Below are 23608 nucleotides of genomic sequence, written 5' to 3'. Positions count from 1 at the left end.
TATCCAACATAAATGGGCCGGCAGAATGTTGGATAAGAAAAAATGTTGGATAATAAGGAGGGATGGGGAAAAGCCTATTAAACATCAAATTGCGTTATGATTTTACAAATTAAGATCCAAAACATGTTTTACAACAAAAAGACAGAAAAAGCAGTTCAATACATGGTAACGTAATATAGTACAATTACTGTATTTATGAATTTGGCACCAAAACATTGCAATGTATTGAAAAAGTTGTGGATCCAAGCAGGAGGCAGACTGCGTTGGGTAATACAGAATCTTGGTGAGTGAAGGTTGGATAAGTGTGACTCTACTGTGCATGAAAAATGAAACAACCAAGTCAAGTAAGCATTGCATAAGTAAATATTTTAAACTTTCTGGAAACCACTTGAAGGCCTCTTCTAATACACATCCAGGGCAGACATTTCCTTTTACAAGCATCCACTCTTCTTATGATTTCCATTTAGATAGCCAAACTTATAGATCAATATTTGTTTGTTTTTTAATGTATTGGGGTGGATTCATGAGACAGGCTTTTCCGGCCTCTCCTATTTTTCTTGCTATTAATGCTTGCTCAATAAGACATGCTGAAGGCAGCTGTTCTTTACATTGCCTGCTATAGGCTGGCACACATGGCTATGATAAAATTAGCAAGAGTAGAATCTTATTGTTTTGCTGCTCAAGCTTTATTGCATTATTTACTTCTGAGAAACTGCTGCAACCCGAAGTCAGTTGTCTGTGCTGTTCTAGCCTTCTTTCATCATGCAACATCATGTTTTCTATGACATAATTTGTGCATGTTTTCACACAGTCTGTTTATATTCTCCATCTTACCTGATTGTTCTTACAGTGTCTATGTGTATGAATTTTGTTTTCTGTTTCCTCTACTGAAACTTGATACATTATTTTTTTGAAATTAAGTAGATATTCAAATGTAACCAGAGGATAGCATTAATCTTTGGTTTTTATTGTTTCCCTTGAGTGTAGTCAGCACAGCATCACATATATTGTTTTACATTTCCCTCATTATATTGATGGTTGGTGCAAAGTCTCTAGTAAATGTACATAATTAATTAGATTCAGGCAAATCTTTCAGCCCCATGGTGGCACTGTAACATTCTTATATACCATGCTTTCATTGCCCTCTTACAGAGTTACCTATCTCTCACAGCCATAAGGATTAATTTGAGCTTCCTTGGTCACCTGCTTTCCCATCACATGATCTGCTTGATGTCAGACCATATGATCCCTCTTGCTTCACGTAACAGAATTCCAATTATTCTCAAGAAAGCCACTATTCTGCATGTAAAATTACTTTTCAGCTTCTTAGCTAAGCATGCTGGAATATGTATGTGTCTGCATCACACTTGCAAGCTGCTGGATCACAGAGAATGTGACAATATGCAACCTTAGCAGGCCTAATTCTAAAGCAGCAATAAACCCTTCTTCAGTAATAGACACCCATGCTCCTGTTAAAGAATATGAGGCAAGGATGAAAAAGTTACAACAGAATCTGAGTATTGTACAGGTAAACTCACTTCAGATTTCATAATCTGATCCCTTTCTGTCACATGGCCATCTAGATTAAATACATTTCACCAATTTGAGAAGCATGGTTGAAAGATTCCTCTTTTTTAAAAAGGTTCACAGAATCATAGAATCATAGAGTTGGAAGAAACCCCATGGGCCATCCAGTCCAACCCCCTGCCAAGAAGCTGGAAAATTGCACTCAAAGCACCCCCAACAGATGGCCATCCAGCCTCTGTTTAAATGCCTCCAAAGAAGGAGTCTCCACCACACTCCGGGGCAGAGAGTTCCACTGCTGAACAGCTCTCACAGTTAGGAAGTTCTTCCTTATGTTCAGATGGAATCTCCTTTCCATCATAAAATTGGGAGGAATATCATACATGACACTTCATCCAGTTTTCTGCACAATCCAAGCATGTGAGATGCTCCTACTACAAGATCTGTGACAGATGGTCTGCCCATCCTCTGCTGAAATATTTGCAGCTATATCTTTTGTTACTGTCTTTGTACATGCTCATATCCTCATGAAAATGTTGTTTTAATTCCCTAGCAAAGTGTCATATTTTCAGAGAGTGGGATGAAATGCCTGTCCAATTGCGTATTACAAGCGGAGACAGCTGTGGTTCCTACAACTGTTGGCATGTTTGCCCAGAACCAGTAGAGCTTCCTTCCAAGCAAATATGCTTTAGGATTTAGTCTTCAAGAAACAAAGGAGAGGGAAGAGATGAACCTTGTCGGCAAACACTGCACAGGTAGTATACGAGGAATTACATGGTTTAATTATAATTTCTACTCTTTTGTCTTGGTTGAATATGCAGACATTATAGATACCTGAGTAACACACGTTATTTCAATATATTTGGTGTTTGAAGTACACAGGGAATAGGAACTGTTTAATTACTTTGAGGCTAGGGAATAATTAGGTGAAAACTTAATTATCTAAGGTGCATAGTTGTGGGTATCATATAGGACTCTGTTGTTTGTTTGTTGCTTCCTATGTGCTTTCAAATATTTCTAGTGCTGAGGCAACACTATCAGAGGATTTCCTTGGCAAGATTGGTTCAGAGAAGGTTTGCCTTCCTCTTCCATAATTTGAACCCGGAGTGCTTTATTACAGGTTGCAGGTTCGAATCCGGGGAGAACACGGATGAGCTCCCTCTAACATTTATGTTCCTATATACATGGGGTCTTGAGCTGAATAGCTTAAGTAGCCCTGGTATAAACCACATCACACAGTGAAAATCCACAATCCCATGCCAATCTCTGTGGTGCTTGTAAGACCATCCAGCCACTGAAAGCAGTGCATTGTGAAACTATTCTCTTTGATGCTAGTTTTTAAGTGGTCAGTGTAGATCAGGGATGTCAAACACATTTTCATTGAGGGCTACTTTAACCTTATAGCTGCCTTCAAAGGACTGTTGAATCCATGAATGGAGAATCCATGAATACAGAGAGCCAACTATAGCTTTTTTACCAAGTGGCCAGTGCGCTTTAGGTTTTACCAAGTTTGGGTCCCCAGATGTTCTTGAACAACAACTCCCATCACTTGTGATTATTTGCCATGTGGACTGGGGATAATGGGAATAGCAACCCAACAGCACTTGTGGCTCTGAGATTGGGGAGAGGTAAAAAGACATTTTAACACCAGACATCATCATATCCACAAGCCTGGTATCCAGACAAAACAGAACAAATGGCAACCTTCTTTGAGATATTACGCCATCAAGACTCTCTTCAGCTCTAGCCACGACATACAGGAGTTGTAGCCCAGCATCTGGAGGGTCACATAAAATGACATGATGGCAAAATTTGCCCTGTGGACATGAGGTTGATACATGTGAAGATATTGACCATGTTCATCTCTCACATTATACGTCACACAGAATGAATCAGACCAGGCATGTAGCCAGGGGGGGGGGGGCGCCTTGGGGAGCTTCAGCCCCCCCCCCCTGAAATTCTGATGGTGGTCAGCGAGAAGGCCTTACTGGTACATTATTTAAACTGTTATGTTCATTCATATCATGATCTGATCACCATGCTCAATATATCCCATATGCATGGGGGTATTGGGGTAACAATACAAAAGGTTTGCTAGGGTAGACCCTCTTTCACTCAGACTCAGCCCCCCCCCCCCCCCCGAACCAAACTCAGCCCCTCCCAAAACAAAATCCTGGTTACGGGCCTGAATCAGACCATCAGATGGGAGGATGACCAAGAGGTCTCATCCATTCCTATGGGTCCCATGTCACCATGGTATTGCTCCAGCACCCATCTGTTCTGCGTGTCACGTGGCCTGCAAAGCAATTTTTGAGTTGGGCAACGTGGGATGTCTCTCCAAACAGAGGGAACATAGATTGCACAATGAAGATGTTCATAAAAAAATCAAGAGTTGGGCAATGTGGTGTAGAGGATCTTTCACTTTTGTCATTTTTTGAATATCCTCGTTGTGCAGTCCGCGTTCCCTCTGCATTCAGAGAGACATCGCAACCAGCCATCTTTCAAGGGAGGCATGTGCAACCCGTAGTTGTTCTGAGAGAGCTTTGGTTATTGTGCATGTCTCTGCACCATATCATAGGGCAGGTATAAACAATTGAGCTCATAGAGATGTACTTCTGGTTGAGTGTGCAGCAGCTTTAATTGAATTTTTTTTCAATGTTAGAAGCAACTTGAGAAACTGCAAGTTGCTTCTGGTGTGAGAGAATTGGCCGTCTGCAAGGATGTTGCCCAAGGGATGCTGGGATATGTTACCATCCTGTGGGAGGCTTCTCTCTTGTCCCTGCATGGGAAGCTGGAACCAATAAATGGGAGCTCACCCTGTCTCACAGATTCAAACTGCCAAACCTTCAGGTCAGAAGTTCAACTGGCACAAGGGTTTAACCCAGAGGTTCTCAACCTATAGTCCCCCAGATATTTTGGCCTTCAACTTCCAGAAATCCTAACAGCTGGTAAAAACTGGCTGGAATTTCTGGGAGTTGTAAGCCAAAACACCTGGGGACTCACAGGTTGAAACCACTGTTTAACCCAGGGGTCCTCAAACTAAGGCCCGGGGGCCGGATGCGGCCCTCCAAGCTCATTTACCCGGCCCTCGCTCAGTGTCAACCTAAGTCTGAAATGACTTGAAAGCACACAACAACAACAACAATCCTATCTCATCAGCCAAAAGCAGGCCCACAATTCCCATTGAAATACTAATAAGTTTATATTTGTTAAAATTGTTCTTCATTTTAATTATTGTATTGTTTGTAAGTGTTTTTGGCACTGCAAATAAGATATGTGCAGTGTGCATAGGAATTCATTCATGTTTTTTTCAAATTATAATCCGGCCCTCCAGCAGTTTGAGGGACTGTGACGTGACCCTCTGTTTAAAAAGTTTGAGGACCCCTGGTTTAACCCATTGCACCACCGTGGCTCCTTTTAATGGAATTGTAAGCAGCCCATCCTACTTTCCTGCATCTGTTCAACTCTGGTTTGCAGGGAGACTAATTGACAGTGCCATAAAAATCCAGCAAGCATGCAAAGAATGAGGAAGAACTTCATTAGTGTGACAAATGGACAGTGAAGCAACAGCTCCCCTGGTGGCTAGAATACTCTCATCAAAAGCTGGAATGTTAAATAGCCTCTGCGTGTCTGTCTATATATGTTGTGTGTCTATGGCATTGAATGTTTGCCATGTACAGGCATGTAGCCGGGGGGGGGGGGCTTGAGGGGCTTCAGCCGCCGCCCCGCCCCCCCCGGAATTCTCATGGTGGTTCGCAAAAAGGCCTTACTGGTGCATTATTTAAACGGTTATGTTTATTCATATCATGATCTGATCACCTTGCTCAATATATCCCATATGCATGGGGGTATTGGGGTAATGATATAAAAGGTTTGCTAGGATAGACCCTCTTTCACTCAGACTCAGTCCCCCCCCCCCCCCGGAATCGAAATCCTGGGTACGGGCCTGGCCATGTACATGTACATTGTAATGCGTCCTGAGTCACCTGAGGCATGAGAAGGGTGGAATATAAATACTGCAAATAAATAAATAAATAAATAAAGGTATGTGTCTCAGCATTTTTCCAACTTCAGTGTCCTGGAGGTTATGCTTAATTCCAGCCACAGGGGGTGCTGTTGCTCCATCCTCTATGAAGGCGAGCCTTTTTGAACACAAACTTTCCTCCTGTTCCTTGATCAGGGGCTTTTTTATGGTGCCATAAAATAAGGTGCCTAAATTCTCTACTCACAGCTACAGCTGTTTTCGAACTGCTGGGCTGAAGGTTGTGTGCTCACCCTGACCCGGGCTCAAACGCTCAACCTTCTGGTTGGGAAGGATTTATTGCTGCTGGTGATTAACCAGCTGTGCTAAAACCTGGCCCTGTATTTGAACTGGATTATCTGTGCCCACACTGCCATATAATTCAGTTCAATGTGGATCTTATAGGGCTGTGTGGAAGGGTCCCCCAGAGAGAGGGGGGATTATTGCGAGTGGGCAGCAGCTTGGTGCTTGCCCAGTGTACCCACCACAGCAGTCCCTCCCTGGAGGAGTAGCTCTCCTTCTCCCTGCTTCTCTTTCTCTCTCTCTGAGCAACAGCACCACCTGTGAGGGAGGAAGCGGGAGGGAGACGGAAAAGGCGCGCAAGGGTTTCTCGAAGCCCATTTTGAGTGGAAACGGACACCCAAAGCGCCTCTCTTGTGCCCAAGGTTTGGGCCCAGGCTCCAGAGGCTCCCTGGCTATCCTTTCCATCTCGCCATTGAGATTTCCACAGAGAGAAAGAGGAGGAGCAGGAGGAGCAGGCGCCTCGTGAAGGTCGTTGCTTGCTGCTGTGGCGGCATCTTCCCCGCCTTCCCGCTCCCCTCGCCTGCCTCCATCCAGCCTGCTTTTGAAAGCCAGTCAAGGAGACCAAGGAGGGCTTCATTTCCACCCATTGAGAGCTTTTCCCGCTGAAAGAGAGAGAAAAAAACCCTCCCCAAAGCGGTCCCCATCTCGAAATTGGAGAAAGCGCGAGGTTGCTCTTGGAACAAAGGACGCGGAAGGCGGGGCACCTTGGCTGGAGATTTGGGCGCCTTTCTCCCCTCTGGAAAGAACCGAGGGCCAAGAAGGAAGGGAGGAAAGAAAGGAAGGAAGGAAGAAGGAAAACCCTGCTTAACAGGTAGGTGCTGGATATGGGCGAGAGAGAGAGAGAGAGAGGGCCTCTTCCCCCTCCTCTTTAGCATCCCCGAAGGGCACATGGCAGGCAGGAATGACGGATTTGAGGGATGCGAGGAAGTGAGGGGCTCGTTGGATCTTTTCAAGGTGTCCTTTTCTCTTTCCTTTCCAAGGAGGCAGGCAAGCAAGCAGCATCCTTTTTCCTCCTCGTCAGAGCCTCGTGGCGCGGGTTTTAATTTCCATTTTCTCTCCTCCTCCGAAGGAAGAGGGCATTGTTTGGCTACACTGTAAAAGCCATGCTGTTTGACACCGCTTTGAGGCTCTGGAGTCGCCAGAGTTGTCGTTTTGGGAAGGCACCAGCCTTCTTTGGCAGAGAAGGGGAAACATCCTGGTCAAACTATAACCTCCATATGATCCCATAGCCTTGAGTCATGGTAGATAGCCAAACTACAACCTCCATATGATCCCATAGCCTGAGCCATGGTAGATGGTGAGACTACAACCTCCATATGCTTCTATAGCCTTGAGCCATCACACTAGGGAATGAATCCCCTTTAAATCTGCTTGCTGCCTCCTACAGAATTCTGGGGTTTGTAGTTTAGGGGGGAGCCTTTAACAGCCTCACTAAACTACAAACCCCAGAATCCTGCAGGAGGGAGAGACCAGATTTAAAGTGGATCCATTCTCTAGTATGAGTAGGTGCTGGTCAAACTACAACCTCCATATGATTCCATAGCCTTGAGTCATGATAGATGGTCAAACCACAACCTCCATATGATTCCATAGCCTTGAGTCATGGTAGATGGTCAAACTACAACCTCCAAATGCTTCTATAGCCTTGAGCCTTCACACTAAGGAATGAATCCCCTTTAAATCCGCTTGCTGCCTCCAGAAGAATTGTGGGGTTTGTAGTTTAGGGAGGAGACTTCACTAAACTACAATCCCCAGAATCCAGCAGGAGGCAGAAACCGGATTTAAAGTGGATTCATTCTCTAGTGTGATGAAGTAGCTAATGGTCAGACTACAACTTCCATATGATCCCATAGCCTTGAGCCATCACACTAGGGAATGAAACCACTTTAAATCTGCTTGCTGCCTCCTACAGAATTCTGGGGTTTGTAGTTTAGGGAGGAGCCTTTAATAGCCACACTAAACTACAAACCCCCAAATCCTGCAGGAGGGAGAGACCAGATTTAAAGTGGATTCATTCTCTAGTACAGTGGTTCTCAACCTGGGATCCCCAGATGTTTTTGACCATCAACTCCCAGAAATCCTAACAGCTGGTAAACTGGCCGGGATTTCTGGTAGTTTTAGGCCAAAAACATCTGGGGACCCCAGGTTGAGAACCACGGGTTGCTCTAGTATGATGAAGTAGCTACTGGTCAAACTACAACCTCCATATGATTCCATAGCCTTTAGTCATGGTAGATTGCTGGTCAAACTACAACGTCCATATGATTCCACAGCATTGAGCCCAAACACTAGGGAATGAATCCCCTTTAAAAACGGGTGCTGCCTCCTACAGAATTCTGGGGTTTGTAGTTTAGGGAGGAGCCTTTAACAGCCTCAATAAACTACAAACCCCAGAATTCTGCAGGAGGCAGACACCAAATTTAAAATGGATTCATTCTCTAGTGTGATGAAGTAGCTGCTGGTCAAACTACAACCTCCACATGATTCTATAGCCTTGAGCCATCATACTAGAGAATGAATCCAGATTAAATCTGGTTGCTGCCTCCTGCAGAATTCTGGGGTTTGTAGTTTAGGGAGGAGCCTTTAACAGCCACCCTAAACTATAAACCCTAAAATTCTGTAGGAGGCAGGAACTGGATTTAAAGAGGATTCATTTTCTAGTGTGATAAAGTAGAAAAGTGGTGTACAACTGCATTCTGTCTAAAGTGTAAATGCCTGCATTGAGGTGCCCTTCAGGGTGCAAGTCTTCCATACTGCCTTTCTTCTCTCCGCCCCCTCCCCAACGTATTTCTTTATTATTACTATTTTCCTCTCCATTTTTTTTCAAGCAAAAAGGCGCGGAGGAAGTAAAGCGTGTGACGCTGGTTTTGTCATTTACGCCTTTCTGATCTTTGAAAAAAAAGGAAAGAAGAAAAGGAGAAATGGTTTAAATACCTTAAAAAAAAAACCAGATTGACTCATTCCACAAACACCTTGCTTGTTAAAGGTTATGAAGGCATGCTGATTCTATACCAGGCATGAGCAAACTTGGGCCCTCCAGGTGCTTTGGACTTTAACTCCCACCGTTCCTAACAGCCTCAGCCCCCTGAGGCTGTTAGGGGCCTGAGGCTGTTAGGAATAGTAGGAGTTGAAGTCCAAAACACCTGGAGGGCCCAAGTTTACCCATGCCGGTGTAGAGGTAGCATGAATGCAGTTTGTTACCACTTTGGGTGAGCCTGGTCTTGGTATTCAGTGATAGATCCTGAGGATCTTTACCCAGGTGCCTTCATAGCTGTCCCTTTTAGTCATAGGGGCATCTATACTGTAAAATGAATGTAGTTTGACTATTGCCAGGGTTCATTGCTATGGAATTGTAGGAGCTCTAGTCCAACAAAATACAACACCCCTAATACCATAGCATTGAAACAGTGGCAGTGTCGACCCCCATTCATTCTATAGTAGATGCATCTTAAACAGGCATGGGCAAACTTTGCCCCTTCCAGTTGTTTTGGACTTCAACTCCCGCATCTACTACTTCGATTTGGCTGTTAGGAATTGTGGGAGTTGAAGTCCAAAATACCCGGAGGGCTGAAGTTTGCCCATGCCTGATCTAAAAGGACTGATTCACTACAATTACTGCAGTATGTGACCTGGCCTAAATCTCCTGAAGATTCTGAAGATCCTGTGAGGAGCCATGATAGTGCAGTGGGTTAAACCAGTGGTTCTCAAGCTGTGGGTCCCCAGATGTTTTGGCCTTCAACTTCCAGAAATCCTAACAGCTGGTAAACTGGCTGGGATATCTGGGAGTTGTAGGCCTAAATACCTGGGGACCCACAGGTTGAGAACCAGTGGGTTAAACCCTTGTGCTGGCTGAATTGCTGACCTGGAGGTTGGTGGTTCTAATCTTTGAGACAGAATGAGCTCCCATCTGTCAGCTCAAGCTTCCTATGTGGGGACATGAGAGAAGCTTCCACAGACACCCCCTGGGCAACGTCTCTGTAAACAGCCAATTCTTTCACACCAGAAGTGACTTGCAGTTTCTCAAGTTGCTTTTGACAGTCTTTTTTTTAAAAAAAAAATAACAGATCCTGTTTCATCATGGATTCTAAGAAAGGTCAGTCCTGTATAGGAGGTCACCAACGTGCTGTAGGCTGTATTTCTGAGGAAACAACCGGCAAAGCCACCTCTGATGAGCCATTTCTTAAGAAAACCATATTAAATTCATAGGGTCACCATAAGTCAGTGTGTGTCTTGAAGGCACATACAACACACATGCAAGAGAAAAAACTTTCTGTTCTTTCAGATAATATTCTCCAAAGAAAGGGTAGGGCCACTCCGAAATAAGTGAATGCTGGCTAGCAGGCAACCTCATGGTGCTTTGAAAAGTGAGGAAGAGAAGAAAGCAGGATGAGAGCCTTCATTGTTTTCACTTAGTAGAAGGGTGTCTTCTACCAGAAGGAATGCCTTTCATTCCTCTTCCTCTTCCCGCCCACCTTTGGCAGAGAAGGATACAATGTCTTCCTTGCATGCCTTTCACAGGGCCCTATATCCCAAGATCTGACCCCAGGTTTTCTGCTTTAACCTGGATTATATATATCCCCAATGCCAGATAATCGGAGATAAACAGAAAACCTGGAATCAGATCCTGGGATATAGGGCCTGCGGAAGGGCACTCAGAGAAGACTATGCCGAGCAAATGAAAATGTGGGAAAGTGGTGCAAAGTTAGAAAAATAAGCACTGGTTAAATTAAAAAATAATGTTCCACTTCAATTTAAATTTGAAGTGGAACATTGTGTCACTGATCTTCCCAAACAGAAGACTTTTCATCTCACTCTCAGGAACATTTACTGTGGGCGGTTTTATTACCACCTGGTTCAATTTATATGTATCTTGAAAATGGTTTCTTAAATAATTCATTTTTAAAGCCTACTTTCCATCTTTGGTGGCAGCCCAATCTGATCAGAATACTCTATGTCTCAAATAAAAATGGTTCCACCTTAACATTACATTCAGATTCGTGTTTTTGGGACCTAGGAATCACCACCAGTTTAAAGTCTTTCTGGTAATCTTTCTCTTCCATTCAGTTTAGACGGTTCATCTTTTTGTAGAAAACGATGCATTTCCTCTTTTTGTATGAATTAAAATGTGCTGTTGTGCTGTAACTGATGCTTTGGGGTTTCCTGGCTGCAAGTGACATAAGATAATACGCTATAGTTGACTCAGTGTCTCACGTAACTTCTTTGGGGGGGGGGGGGGGTGTGGCATGCTAAGAATGTAGGCTAAGCCACAGCATGTATCTATAGAGGCCTAGCATCTTTTCCGAGTCTTCCTTTCTATCTATGAGAAAACATTTCCTATTGGGGTGTTTTTGGCTTTCATGTACAACAGGGCTCTGTTACATCATTTATTTCTTGAAAGACAGAATTAGGAAACAACCTGTTGATACCATGTATTACCATCAATTTGTAAAGAAATAGATGTACATGCAGAAGTCATTGTCATTGATATTCTAATTGACAGCACAGTTTCATTCTCCTGCCAAACTGAGATTATCCTACATCCCATCATATTGTTTATATTCCTTTGAGGTATTTTCTTCAGCCCTCCATTTTCCTTGAAAATGGCCACATTTTCCTTGTTTATTTTTCCCAGGCCTTGAACATGGTAACATTTTTATGATGAAAATTACATTCTGTCTTTATTGTTGCTTTTCAAAATCCATTCTAAATCTATATTCATATTTAGTAAAAAGATTTTGGTTCAGGATGAAACTGGTTCTGGGTAAAGCCATTTATTAGTTTGTTGAAATAGATATAATTTTACCAAATATTTGCACACACAAACTAGTACTGAAGTAACCATTTCCAGTGTTCAGGGCTGCATATAAGCTGTCAAAAGTATTTTCAGCTGCCTCAGTATTTTCAGCTGCCTGTGCCAATATAAACAAGAAGCTGGTTCAGCATATTTTGAGATGCGATTCCACCCTGCCACCGTTTCTTCTGACCTCAAACACCTTCAATGTGAGTTGCAGGAAAGGGGTGAACTTTTGGCAGATGACAAGCCTGAAACACTATCTCATTCCAACTGGAAATGTCCATATGGAAATAATAACCTACTTTGTTATAAAGATTACAGTGGAAAGATCTTTGGCTCTGAAAGGAGTGTAGTATACAGTGGTAAGGTAATCTCATGCCATCTACTGCACTGCAAACACAGGGCAAAACAAAACATTATAGAAGAATCTGGAGCTTTAGAATATTACATTTTGGAGCTATAATTCTCAAAATCCCGGAGATTTCTGGAAGTGTGTTATTAATGTTGTCTTCTTTTAAATATTAACATGGAGTGACCTACTTAGCTTCCAATATCATATATAATCCATTCTTTCACTGACCATGCTGTATGGAGAATTCTATGGCCCATTAACACTACAGAATTATAGTGCCGTTATTCCAAAGGGCCCCTGGCAGCACAGCGAGTTAAACGGCTGAGCTGCTGAACTTGCTGACCGAAAGGGTGGCAGTTCGAATCTGGGGAGTGGGGTCAGCTCCCACTGTTAGCCCCAGCTTCTGCAGATCTAGCAGATTGAAAACATGCAAATGTGAGTAGATCAATAGGTACCGCTTCTGCAGGAAGATAATGCTGCTCCGTACAGTTATTTTGGCCGTATGACCTTGGAGGTGTCTACCGACAATGCCAGCTCTTTGGCTTAGAAATGGAGATGAGCACCAACCCCAGATTTGGACACGACTAGACTAACTGACAGGGGAAATCTTTACCTTTACTTATTCCACTTTACATGCCATGGTTTCATCTTGTGGAATCCTGAATTAGGTACTAGAGCTCTCTGGCTAATAATGACTAAATCACCTGTATTGCGAATTCCAGGATTTCACAGAATGGGGCCATGGCAAGTAGAATGAAATCACTATATTTGTGTAGTGTGGATGAACTGGAAGTTGCAGACCCCTAAAATAAATCCTAGTGCTTTGGAGGAAATACAAGCCCTCCTTCCATTTCTTTTTATGATGTTAATATGCTCATGATGAGCACATATAAGGTTGACCTGAGAGTTTTAACAGAGTGCTTAACTCTTGCTGCCATAAGTTCTCTGCAATTTTCATAGCAGTTTCTCTTTTTTAAAAAGTCCCAGCTGGGCTTTGAAACTAAAATGGGTCTTGCTAAGGAAGAAAATGCTCCAAAGACTGCAAGGAAGAATTAGTGGGAGAAGAGAGATGAATTCCAGTTATATTAATACTCACCTGTCAGCCCTTTCTTGCTATTTTCCCACCATTGTGGCATACTATTTATTTATTTATTTATTTATTTATTTATCGTGTCATCAGCAACCAGACATTTGTATTACATTTTTAACACAAACAAACAGACAAAACACAGAATTTGCAAGCTTGGTAGTTGATTAAATGTCCTTTGACCAGTAGCTGGCCACTTGGAGTGCCTCTGGTGTTGCCGCAAGAAGGTCCTCCATTGTGCATGTGGCAGGGCTCAGGTTGCATTGCAGCAGATGGTCAGTAGTTTGCTCTTCTCCACACTCGCATGTTGTGGATTCCGCTTTTTAGCCCCATTTCTTAAGGTTGGCTCTGCATCTCATGGTGCCAGAGCACAGTCTGTTCAGTGCCTTCCAAGTCGCCCAGTTTTCTGTGTGCCCAGGGGGGAGCCTATCATTTGGTATCAGCCATTGATTGAGGTTCTGGGTTTGAGCCTGCCACTTTTGGACTCTCGCTTACTGGGGTGTTCCAGCGAGTGTCTCTGTAGATCTTAGAAAACTATTTCTTGATTTAAGTCGTTGATGCGCTGGCTGATACCCAAACAAGGGATGGGCTGGAGATGTCACTGCCTTGGTCCTTTCACTATTGGCTGCTACTTCCCAGTGGATGTCAGGTGGTGTGATACCGGCTAGACAGTGTAATTTCTCCAGTGGTGTAGGGCGCAAACACCCCGTGATAATGTGGCATGTCTCATTAAGAGCCACATCCACCGTTTTAGCGTGGTGAGATGTGTTCCACACCAGGCATGCATACTCAGCAGCAGAGTAGCATAGTGCAAGGACAGTGTCTGGTTGTGATCCCCAGGTTGTGCCAGTCAGCTTTCGTATGATATTGTTTCTAGCACCCACTTTTTGCTTGATGTTCAGGCAGTGCTTCTTGTAGGTCAGAGCACGGTCCAGAGTGACTCCCAGGTGTTTGGGTGCGCTGCAATGCTCCAGTGATATTCCTTCCCAGGTGATCCTCAGAGCTCGGGATGGTTGTTCTTAAGGTGAAAGGCGCATGTCTGTGTTTTAGATGGACTAGGGATCAGCTGGTTTTCCCTGTAATAGGCAGTAAGAGCACCTAGAGCTTTAGAGAGCTTCTGTTCAACCATCTCAAAGCTCCCTGCTTGAGCAGTAATTTTGACATACAATTATAGGACATTAATCTAGCTGTGCGTAGTGGTTTGTCACATCTCAGGTTTGTGATTCAAGTAGATTTGAACTGGGGATTTTTCGGCCCACATACAATTCTACACATCTTTACAGTCATTTGAAGGCCTATGCTGCAGATCTTTGTTGAGTTCTAGGTTTTCTTATTCCCCAAATGTCTAGGAATCATCTCTGTTTCTTTGGGACCCATGATGGGAGAAACAGAAGATACAAGTTTAACAAAAACCCTCTGAAGGAATTTTATTTACCATGATTTAGGTTTTAGTAAAAGAGCTTCATCTGCTAAATTACACATCCGATTTTTTAAATACTGAAAGTACATTTTATGGTACCAAACTGGAAAATTATGTTTACTGTAAATGTATCACTAGAATAACAAGAAAATACTTTTCTCAGAACTGCAGATCATTTATCATAAATTCTGCTGTATCAAGAAACGGTATCTAAATCATTTTTTTAAAAGTCTGCACTGTTATTTCCAGACTCCTCTGCTCGACAACCATGCCAATTATTTCTCTTTTTTCTGGGTGTTTTTGTGATCGGAAATCACAAAAATGCTTTTACTCCATGTAGAATAAGTACCAATGTTTCAAGCAGCATTTTAATACCATCTATTTACCTCCATTCCTTTTCTTTGTTTAGGATTAAATAAATGTGAGTTTTAAAATACAGAATAGACAGTGAAAGGCATTAAAAAAACAAAGCAGTCTTCAGTTGATTTTCTGTTTCATAAACAGCCCTTCAGTCCAATTTATTTAATGTTATGAATCAAAGAATAAAGAGAATTGAGTAGGTCTGAGCTAGATGGGCATGTGGTCTAAACTCGTGTCATTATTGAAGAGTTTTAACATCCTAAATAATAACAATAATGCATTTAATATGAATTGAATGTAAGGCTATTTGTTTGGGCAGCTAATATTCTCTACAGTAGCTGTTTTAAGCTTTTTAACCTCAGTACTGGCTGTAACATTTTAGGAGATGTGGTCAGATCTTTATCTTTGATGATGGTTTGTTTTTGTTTTATTGCTACTATGTAAGAACCTGTGCTGTTTAACTTGTAACCAAACCAGTTTTTTAAAAAATAATAAAATATCTATTTGTTTTCCAAATGAAAGAATGGTCTTACAGAAATCTGAGGTGGCAAACAACATGTAGGATGATAAAATAGGCATAGATGTTCCCAATACTGTTTCATTTGTAACAGTCAGTATAACAAATCAATTTCTGGGTTTAATATTTAATATAATTTAATATTTTTCTATCCTGTCTCTAAAATAATATCTGTGCTACCATGTTATATTGAAAATATTGATCATTTATTGATAAGAGATGTAAGAATGATTTATTTTCTGACTGAATACATTTGTTGTACATGTAGCTGAAAATTAGGATTTTTTTCCAGAGACAATAGCACTAAATGTCAAATTGTTGTAGTTCCTCGTGGCTGTGTTGGGTTTTATCCACATGCCTAGATTTAGGGGCAAGAGATCCATATGACCACTTTGGGCAGTCTGTTCAAGCTTAACTGGTTTCACAAACCACACATCATAGGCTGCAGCATCTCTTCTCAGTGGCTGAAACAAGTAGTTCAAACTATGCTTTTTTCAGTGGACTGCTGTGAGTTTTCGGGGGTGTATGGCCATGTTCTGGAAGCATTCTCTCCTGATGTTTTGCCACATCTGTGGCAGGCATCCTCAGAGGTTGTGAGGTCTATTGGAAACTGGGCAAGTGAGGTTTATATATCTGTGGAATGCCCAGGGTGGGACATTCCACATTTTCACTTGTAGAGCCTTCTTAGAAAGGTCATAAAGAACTGTGATCTTATAATAATTTACATTTTTTCTCTTGATGACTTATGTGATCTGCCCAGAGCTATGTTATGAATCAGTAAGGATGGTCAGATTAGAATTTAACAATTGTTTATCTACTTATCTAGCTTCCAACCAGTAAAACAGAGTTTACAAACATGTACAATGTGATCATCTCCCTTTCAGATAATTTCTTACCATGCACCTAAACTTTTAGAATGTAATATGAAAAGGAGTACAACAGTCCAGAATGCAATGTACTGGATTGAGTAGAGGGGAGATTATAATGACAAGCTTGCTCCCTGACTTCCATAAATTAGGTATTTTCAATTTGGTCATGTGGATGTGAGCATGGGCGAATGAAATCTCATATCAGATAATTCCTTTTTCTCATTTCTGTCCCTGTACTAACTTAAGTTGCATGTCCTTTGAGAATAAATAAGCAATATTTCATCTATTGCTGATATAAGAACTTAATTTCTAGGGAAGGAAATTATTTGACTCATGTCCACTTGGAAACAAAGCCTTCTGGTCTGGAAGCTCTTCTCTATTATTCTTTAGTAGCGAGTTATATTCATTTGGAACATGATCAGTTAATATATTTTTATGTACAGTGGGGCCTTGGTATCTACTTGGATTTGGTTCCACGATTCCACCTGGATACAAAAATCTGTGGTTGCTCAAATCCCATTACATACTGTGGCCTAGTAAAACGGCCTCCCTCATATAGTATATGGCAAAATCAAGATTTTCTTTGTAGAATAAAAAAATATATAGAGTCTCACTTATCCAACCTTCGCTCATCCAACATTCTGTATTATCCAGTGCAGTCTGCCTCCTGCCCAGATTCATAGCTGTTTCAATATATTGTGATGTTTTGGTGCTAAATTCATGAATACAGTAATTACTACATACTGTTATCATGAACTGCTTTTTCTGGCGATTTGTTGTAAAACATGATGTTTTGGTGCTTAATTTGTAAAATAATCATGTAATGTGATGTTGAATAGGCTTTTTCTTAATTCCTCCTTACTATCCAATATTTTTGCTTATCCAACATTCTACCGGCTCACTTATGTTGGTTAAGCAAGACTGTACTGTATTTTCAAGCCATGGATATAGAATCCATGGATGAGGAGGACCAGCAATATTCTCATTCCATACATTTCCAGATTCATCCCTAATATTAGAAGAATTTTAGTGATTTTTAAGGACAGCCATTTAGATAACCTTGAATTACAAGGAAAACTGGAAGTCAGATCCTGTCTTCTGTCACTGCTCGCTTCCATCAGTTGCTTCAGACTTTACTGTTTGTCAGGGCTGTTTTAATTGCCCCTGAAGCTAACTTGTTCCTTTCTTTAAATCTCAGTTCCACAAGGATATTATTCCACAAGGACACCCCCAAAGAAAAGGAACAACAGAAAGGGACAGTATTTGGGCTATTTCACAGAAGAGGAAATTATAACATTCTGTTCCCTGAGCTTATCTTCAGAAATTCTGAAGCAATATCATAGCTTCACTTTCATCATCATTATCAGGCTTTCTTTTTAAAAAAGTAAACAGACCTGCAATTTATTCCTTCAAAAGCTTCTGTCTTAATTATATTCAGTTTAGCAAAAATAACTGGCTTTTGTTTAAAAGGCTACAGAAACCTGCTGTAACTTTCCTTCTGTGTTTCTATGTTAATTTCAAAGGGACAGGTTTTTCAAAGTAATAATTCTGTATGTCCTCTTATATTATTTATGGATTTTGGTTTCTTTCTAGTTATAGAATGTTCTTCTTTTCAAAAAGGTGAGGCTGCAGAGAAGAAGGGCCACAAAGGAGATACATATCACATCTCAGTCGTTACACAAAGGAAGCAGTTATGTGAAATTCAAACCCTGGGTTTGAAGGCTTCACTAAGGCACCTAAGGAGCCTCTAGCAACTTCAGCCTATCTGGGAACATAAAACTGAATCCAATTTCAGTCTGCCAGCAAATTGTTCTATGGAGAACACTCACATCCTCTGACACACAGCTACCTGAAACCAGGTAGAAACAGTTCCTATGAAAACGGGGATAATATAAAATAAAATAGGCAAATACCCCATAAATGCTTTCAGATTCTATGACTGCATTTTGAATACTACTGTTGATGTGTTTTTTTGCTTCACTGCATAGTTCTTTCCAGCCAAATTAAATTAAGATAAATATTTCATAGGTTTTGCTGTCTCTTTGATTAATCAGTTATTTGTTCAGAGTCTATACAGTTCTTACTAGCAGTAGTATGCAGTTTTGCAAGGCTAGAAACACTTTACTTCCCTACCCAAAATGGAACCTTTCTTTTACACTGTACAGTATTATTTCTTTTCTTTGACCATCCCCTCTTGTCTTTCTTTCTTGGTGTTTTCTTCCTTCTATCCTGACATGTTTTCTTTATTCTTTTCCTCACTACTTTTAACTCAGGAAGAATGTAAAGAAACACTATCCAGGAACCCTTTGGAGAAATGAGTATCTTGGGTCTGCTAGCAACTTGCTCTGTATATGTTAGAAATGATTAGGGATATTTGCCACCTATTGACTGAAGATGATAATGCACATTCCCGATCTCTTTGAAGTGAAATTAATCCATACAAAACTAAATAAGTGCACACTGTGAGATTGTCTTTATCATCTATCCCATGTTTCAGATGCCATGTTTCAAGTTTCATGATCTTATAGCTAATAATAATAATAATAACAAAAATGATTGTACCCCACCACCATCTCCCTGAAGGGACTTGGGGCAGCTCACAAAAGCACTCAAGGTGCAACACACACAAAATACAATAAGTGTCTAAACCATAGCACAATAACGGTAACAGTAACAACAGCATAAAACGAAAAACCCCACTTGTTAAAAATTAATAAAATGCATCAGTGGCAGCAAATCTAAAACAAATTGCAATCAATATCAGTCTGTAAGTGCAAGGAGGAATAATCAACTAAGTCCTCAATATAATCAATTCCTATAGTCTAACATCATCATCATCATTATTATTATTATTATAGATGATGAAAATGATGGCACTTTCATATACCTTATATACTCATGTAGAAGACAAGTTTGAGAACCAAAATAACTAATTTGATTATGATTTGTGGATAAGTCATAGTTCATTCTGTAGAAAGGGGTACGTGCCAGCACAGCTTCAAGGGTCCAGCTGTCGGGCACCAATGCCATTTCCCTGCCCAGACATTCAAAAAGGCCTTTTGCTACTTAACTCAAGGAAGTGGATCACTTACTCATTTTATTTATTCACTTAATATCTGTCCTGCCTTTCTACGAATATAGGGACTCAATATGACTAAGTGGTACCATTTTTAATAAAAGTTAAGGTACAATACTTACTTGACTCATGAATAAGTCAACCCAGGGTTTTGGAGTCAATTTTTTAACTAAAATTTTATACTTTTTGTAAGTATATACAATATACTCTTTTGTAACCATAGGTTTGTAGACTTGAACACTGGGCAGTATTGCAGGAATAAGAACTTCAGTCATTGAGATATTTTTACCTGAAGAAGAACTCTTGGACATTGAGGGCAAAGTCCTGTACCACACTTGCTTGGGACCAAGGTCTGTTGAATACAGCAGAACTTCTTCCTTCTGGTTATAATATTAGACTGTTAAACTGGAAAGCAATGAATCACCTCAGTATAATTTCACCTTAGAATAATTATGGGGGAGGTGAGCAGTGTCATTTTTCAAGGGGAAAAATGTCAGAAAAGTGCATGATTTAAAAGTACCATATGCCGATAATGGCACCTAGCATCCATGAAAGTACTGCTTAGTTCTTGCAAGTGATAACCCAACTTCGTGACTTTTCAGTTTTCTATTGTGTCCTCCCCACTTGCATACTTATATGTTCTTGATTGTAGTTGAAATTGTTATATTCGCTTAGAAGTAAGTCTGGCTTACAGTACATTCTTCCAATGGAAAATGTATAGGATTGGCCTGTGTCTTTGAGGGCGTTAAAATGTATGCAAATAAAAATGTAATGATAGTTAACATAACTCAAAAGCCAGCAGACGAATTGACACCAAATTTGGACACAATACACCTATCAGGACACCGAGTGACCATCACTAATAAAAACACTGAAAAACACAGTAGAAGGGACTTAAAAAGCCAAAAAAGCAAGAAGATGCTACAGCGCATGTACAAAAACAACTCCCCCAGGCAAACAAAATACACAATAGCATATCCACATTCTCTTCCAGGCTGCAGCTCCCAGCATCCCCCTTTAGGAGAGGAGAATGATCCAAATGCACTGCTTCCAAGCTGCAAGCTTTCTTCTCCTTGGATTTCTTTGAGAGCATCCCAGTCCCTGCATATTTCCTATTCCTGGACTACAACTCCCAGCAATCCTCCAGATAGCTAGATTAGATAGAGATAGATAGGTATATGGATAGATTGATTGATCAATCAGAAGGACTGCTGGGAGTTGCAGTCCAAAAATAGGTAGATAAGGAAGAAAGAGGGGAAAGAGGAAGGGAAAGAAAAGGTGGGGGGGATGGAAGGGAAGAAAAAGAGAAGGAAGGAGGGAGATAAAGAAAGAAGAAAAGGGAGGGAAGGAAGTGGGGAAGGAAGGAGAGAGAAAAGGAGGGAATTTTGGCCACAGCAACTTGTGGCGGGTACAGCTAGTATCTTATATATTGCTAAAAACAGCAAACTGTTCAAAGCTGAGAAAGACCTTAGCCAGAATGAAGGTGGAACAGTGCAAGGTTATGCTATTGTTATCCCATCTTCTTTTTCTCTCAAATTCCATCCATGACTTTCATAGTGCATTGCAAATGGAGAATAAGGCTATGCTTCTGAATTCCCAACTGATTTCGTATATTTGTGCCTACAGTTAAAGAGATAGAGAGATTTGAAATGTATTAAAATGTAAATTGTATTGAACACATCAACATTCTAATTAACTAGAAGGATAAGAAGTAGTATAACATGCAGATTATGACCAAGTCTTTTGTTAAAAGGACTGGATGCATACTGTATTGAGATGGGATGCATACTCTTATTACAACTGATTATTATGATTCTTATGATTAGAAAATACTGTGCTTTGACTCATCAAAGGAACTCTGTTCCTATATTCAATACACTAGTATTGTCATTCTTAATGTCAAGGGGAAACCTTGACCACATATACATATACATACATACATACATATATGCAGATAAAAAATATTGTGCTCATCAGCACTATACTAGGGATCACTTGTATTAAAGCAAGTGTTAGGATACATTGTTGTATATTTCATGTTGTTTGATCTTTTTCGATACACTTTTAAATATTTCATTTATTTAACAACTTGCATTAGAGCTCATCAGTCAGATCAATTTGAGAAGCAGCTAGAGAATTATAACAGGCTGGCATTAAGGAAGTGTGCCCACAGCACTGTACACTGTGGGTTTCCAGATATTGTTGAACTGCCACTCCCACATTCCTCATTGTTGGCTGTGATGGCTAATATTGCTGAGAGTTACAATCCAGCAACACCTGGAGGGCCACTTGATTTCTATCCTTGCTATACAGTGTAATCCATTTTTTCTTCAGCAGCATGACCTGTTCTTTCTTTTTTCCCCTTTGCAATTCAATATATTAAGAACCTTAGTAGAGATTGATTCAATATCTACTGTTAACAGGATATGGTTTAATTCCTGAAAATACTCATCCATAATCTCTAGGCCATCTATTTGTCCCAGCCAGCATTACTTTATAGTACACAGCTGCACCATCAGTTGCTGTGGAGGTAAGTGCAGCTGTAAAAATGGTGCACTTGGATGCTTTCATAAAGTTTCTGTAGTTCCATGAAACATGTGTTCGCTTTCATGTCTGCAGAAGCATAACTTAACTCAGATTGATAAACATAACGTATTGTCATAGACAACAATATATTTAGCAAATGATAAGGTATTTCACAGCTGTTTCCCCCTAAAGGTTTAAATGTTCCATATCTATGGCGACTTCCTCTGTTTCCCCTCTGAAGGCAATTGAAGACAGTTTTTGAAAATGGTTGATATTAATATAGTTGTGCTAAAGAAGTAAGAGATGCATGCCTTTCCCCAATGATTGTATTTCATGTTTCAACACAATTTACTGTTGTGACAGTGAGAATGTCTAAATTACTCTTTGCATGCATAATTAACATTCATATCACAGGTGGAATGAAGCCAAGTCCCTCTATTCCAAGGTAATTTTATAAGAATGAATAAACATTGAAAAAATACCAAAAACCCTACAGTGACTGTTCCGACATCCCACCCCTGCCATGACTCACAGTGCCTCAGTAAGTGCTGCGTGTTTGCCACTCGAGGTTATGACTGGTCATAAAGGAACGATGAGTTATATTCTTTGGGGTTCTGCTCTTTGCAGCTAAAACTAGACATTGGAAAAATATTGCAAAGTCTGGTTGAAGGGAATATGATGGTATTGCACCGTCTGTTGGAGAAAACATGTTACCATCAGTGGGAGTGATGGGGAAAATCTTTAATGGGATAACTTATTGAGGAAACCAGACCACGTTGTGATTGCAGATGATGCTGTGAAGTTAAGATATGAGTGCTGTCTGGTTACACCTGTTTGTTGACATGAAACACACTTTAGTTCCGTTGAAATAAATGAGAGAAAATAAGAATGCCTAATTTAAATCCTACTGATTTGAATGGAAGTAAAGGCGGACTCAAGTCTGTACTGGTTTTTTTTTTTAAGAGATGGATAATCGGTAAATGCATCCCTGTGCCAGATTGGTGTCTTTCCTATCCTGTTCCTTCTTACACTGGTTGCATGCTCTCCTAACAACCATGGGATGCATCCATGGAAGCCCAGGCTATAAATGAGAAGCAATTCTGTCAGTGGAACTAGAAGGATAAGGTTCCCCCTTCTATATGCATATTCCATATCTGCTCCAGAGAACTGGGAAACCCTCCAAAGCAGGATTTTCGGAAATGCTGGTGCTGGGATACAAACAAGGAGGAAGTCCTATTGAGAGTACATGGAGAATCACTAGTTTCACAGATGAGGCTTCTTCTTCCATGGATGTTCACCAATTGAATTCAATCTATAGTGTCCAAGTTGAGGAAAAGTAAAGTTCCAGTCTGTACAGCACAAGTGGGCAACTGTTTCAGGTTGTGGATACCTCAAGGAAGCTTAGTACAAGGAGCTGTTACTTATTACTGATTTGTTTCTATAGTTACTCTTCCAAGGACACATGGAATCACAAATGTTAAGTGATCTATTTATTGCTTTTAAAAAACCTAAAATAACCTTATGTGATTATTTATGTGATCTTACTAATTTATTTGCCCAGTTTTTAAAAAACTCTGAATCACGATTGCTTTGCTCTTGAAAAGTCCCCTAGGGCTGGTGGTCTTCTGACATGTGGACGTATCAGCCATTCAGTGCAGTGCAGGAAACTGGTTGAATGAAAGAGTTGTGGTGGTAGTCAACCTGTTGTTGTTGTTGTTGTGTTTATTTAGACCCCACTTTATCTCTCCCGAAAGAGTCT

At 40.8% G+C, this 23608-nt stretch overlaps 1 protein-coding gene across 1 annotated transcript in view; it reads left to right on the top strand.

Annotated features, from left to right (window-relative positions):
- The first annotated feature begins 6031 nt into the window (after positions 1 to 6031).
- SLC38A1 (solute carrier family 38 member 1) overlaps positions 6032 to 23608 on the top strand; it is a 70804-nt gene continuing 53227 nt past the window's right edge. Inside the window, exon 1 of the mRNA XM_060777565.2 lies at positions 6032 to 6659. The gene's annotated coding sequence lies outside the window, so the exon portion shown is untranslated. The remainder of the gene's footprint in view (positions 6660 to 23608) is intronic.

This window comes from Anolis sagrei, chromosome 5 (assembly GCF_037176765.1).
Source record: "Anolis sagrei isolate rAnoSag1 chromosome 5, rAnoSag1.mat, whole genome shotgun sequence".
NCBI classification, from domain to species: domain Eukaryota; kingdom Metazoa; phylum Chordata; class Lepidosauria; order Squamata; family Dactyloidae; genus Anolis; species Anolis sagrei.
Note: the sequence above shows the minus strand (reverse complement) of the source record. Positions and strands in the feature narration are given on the sequence as shown.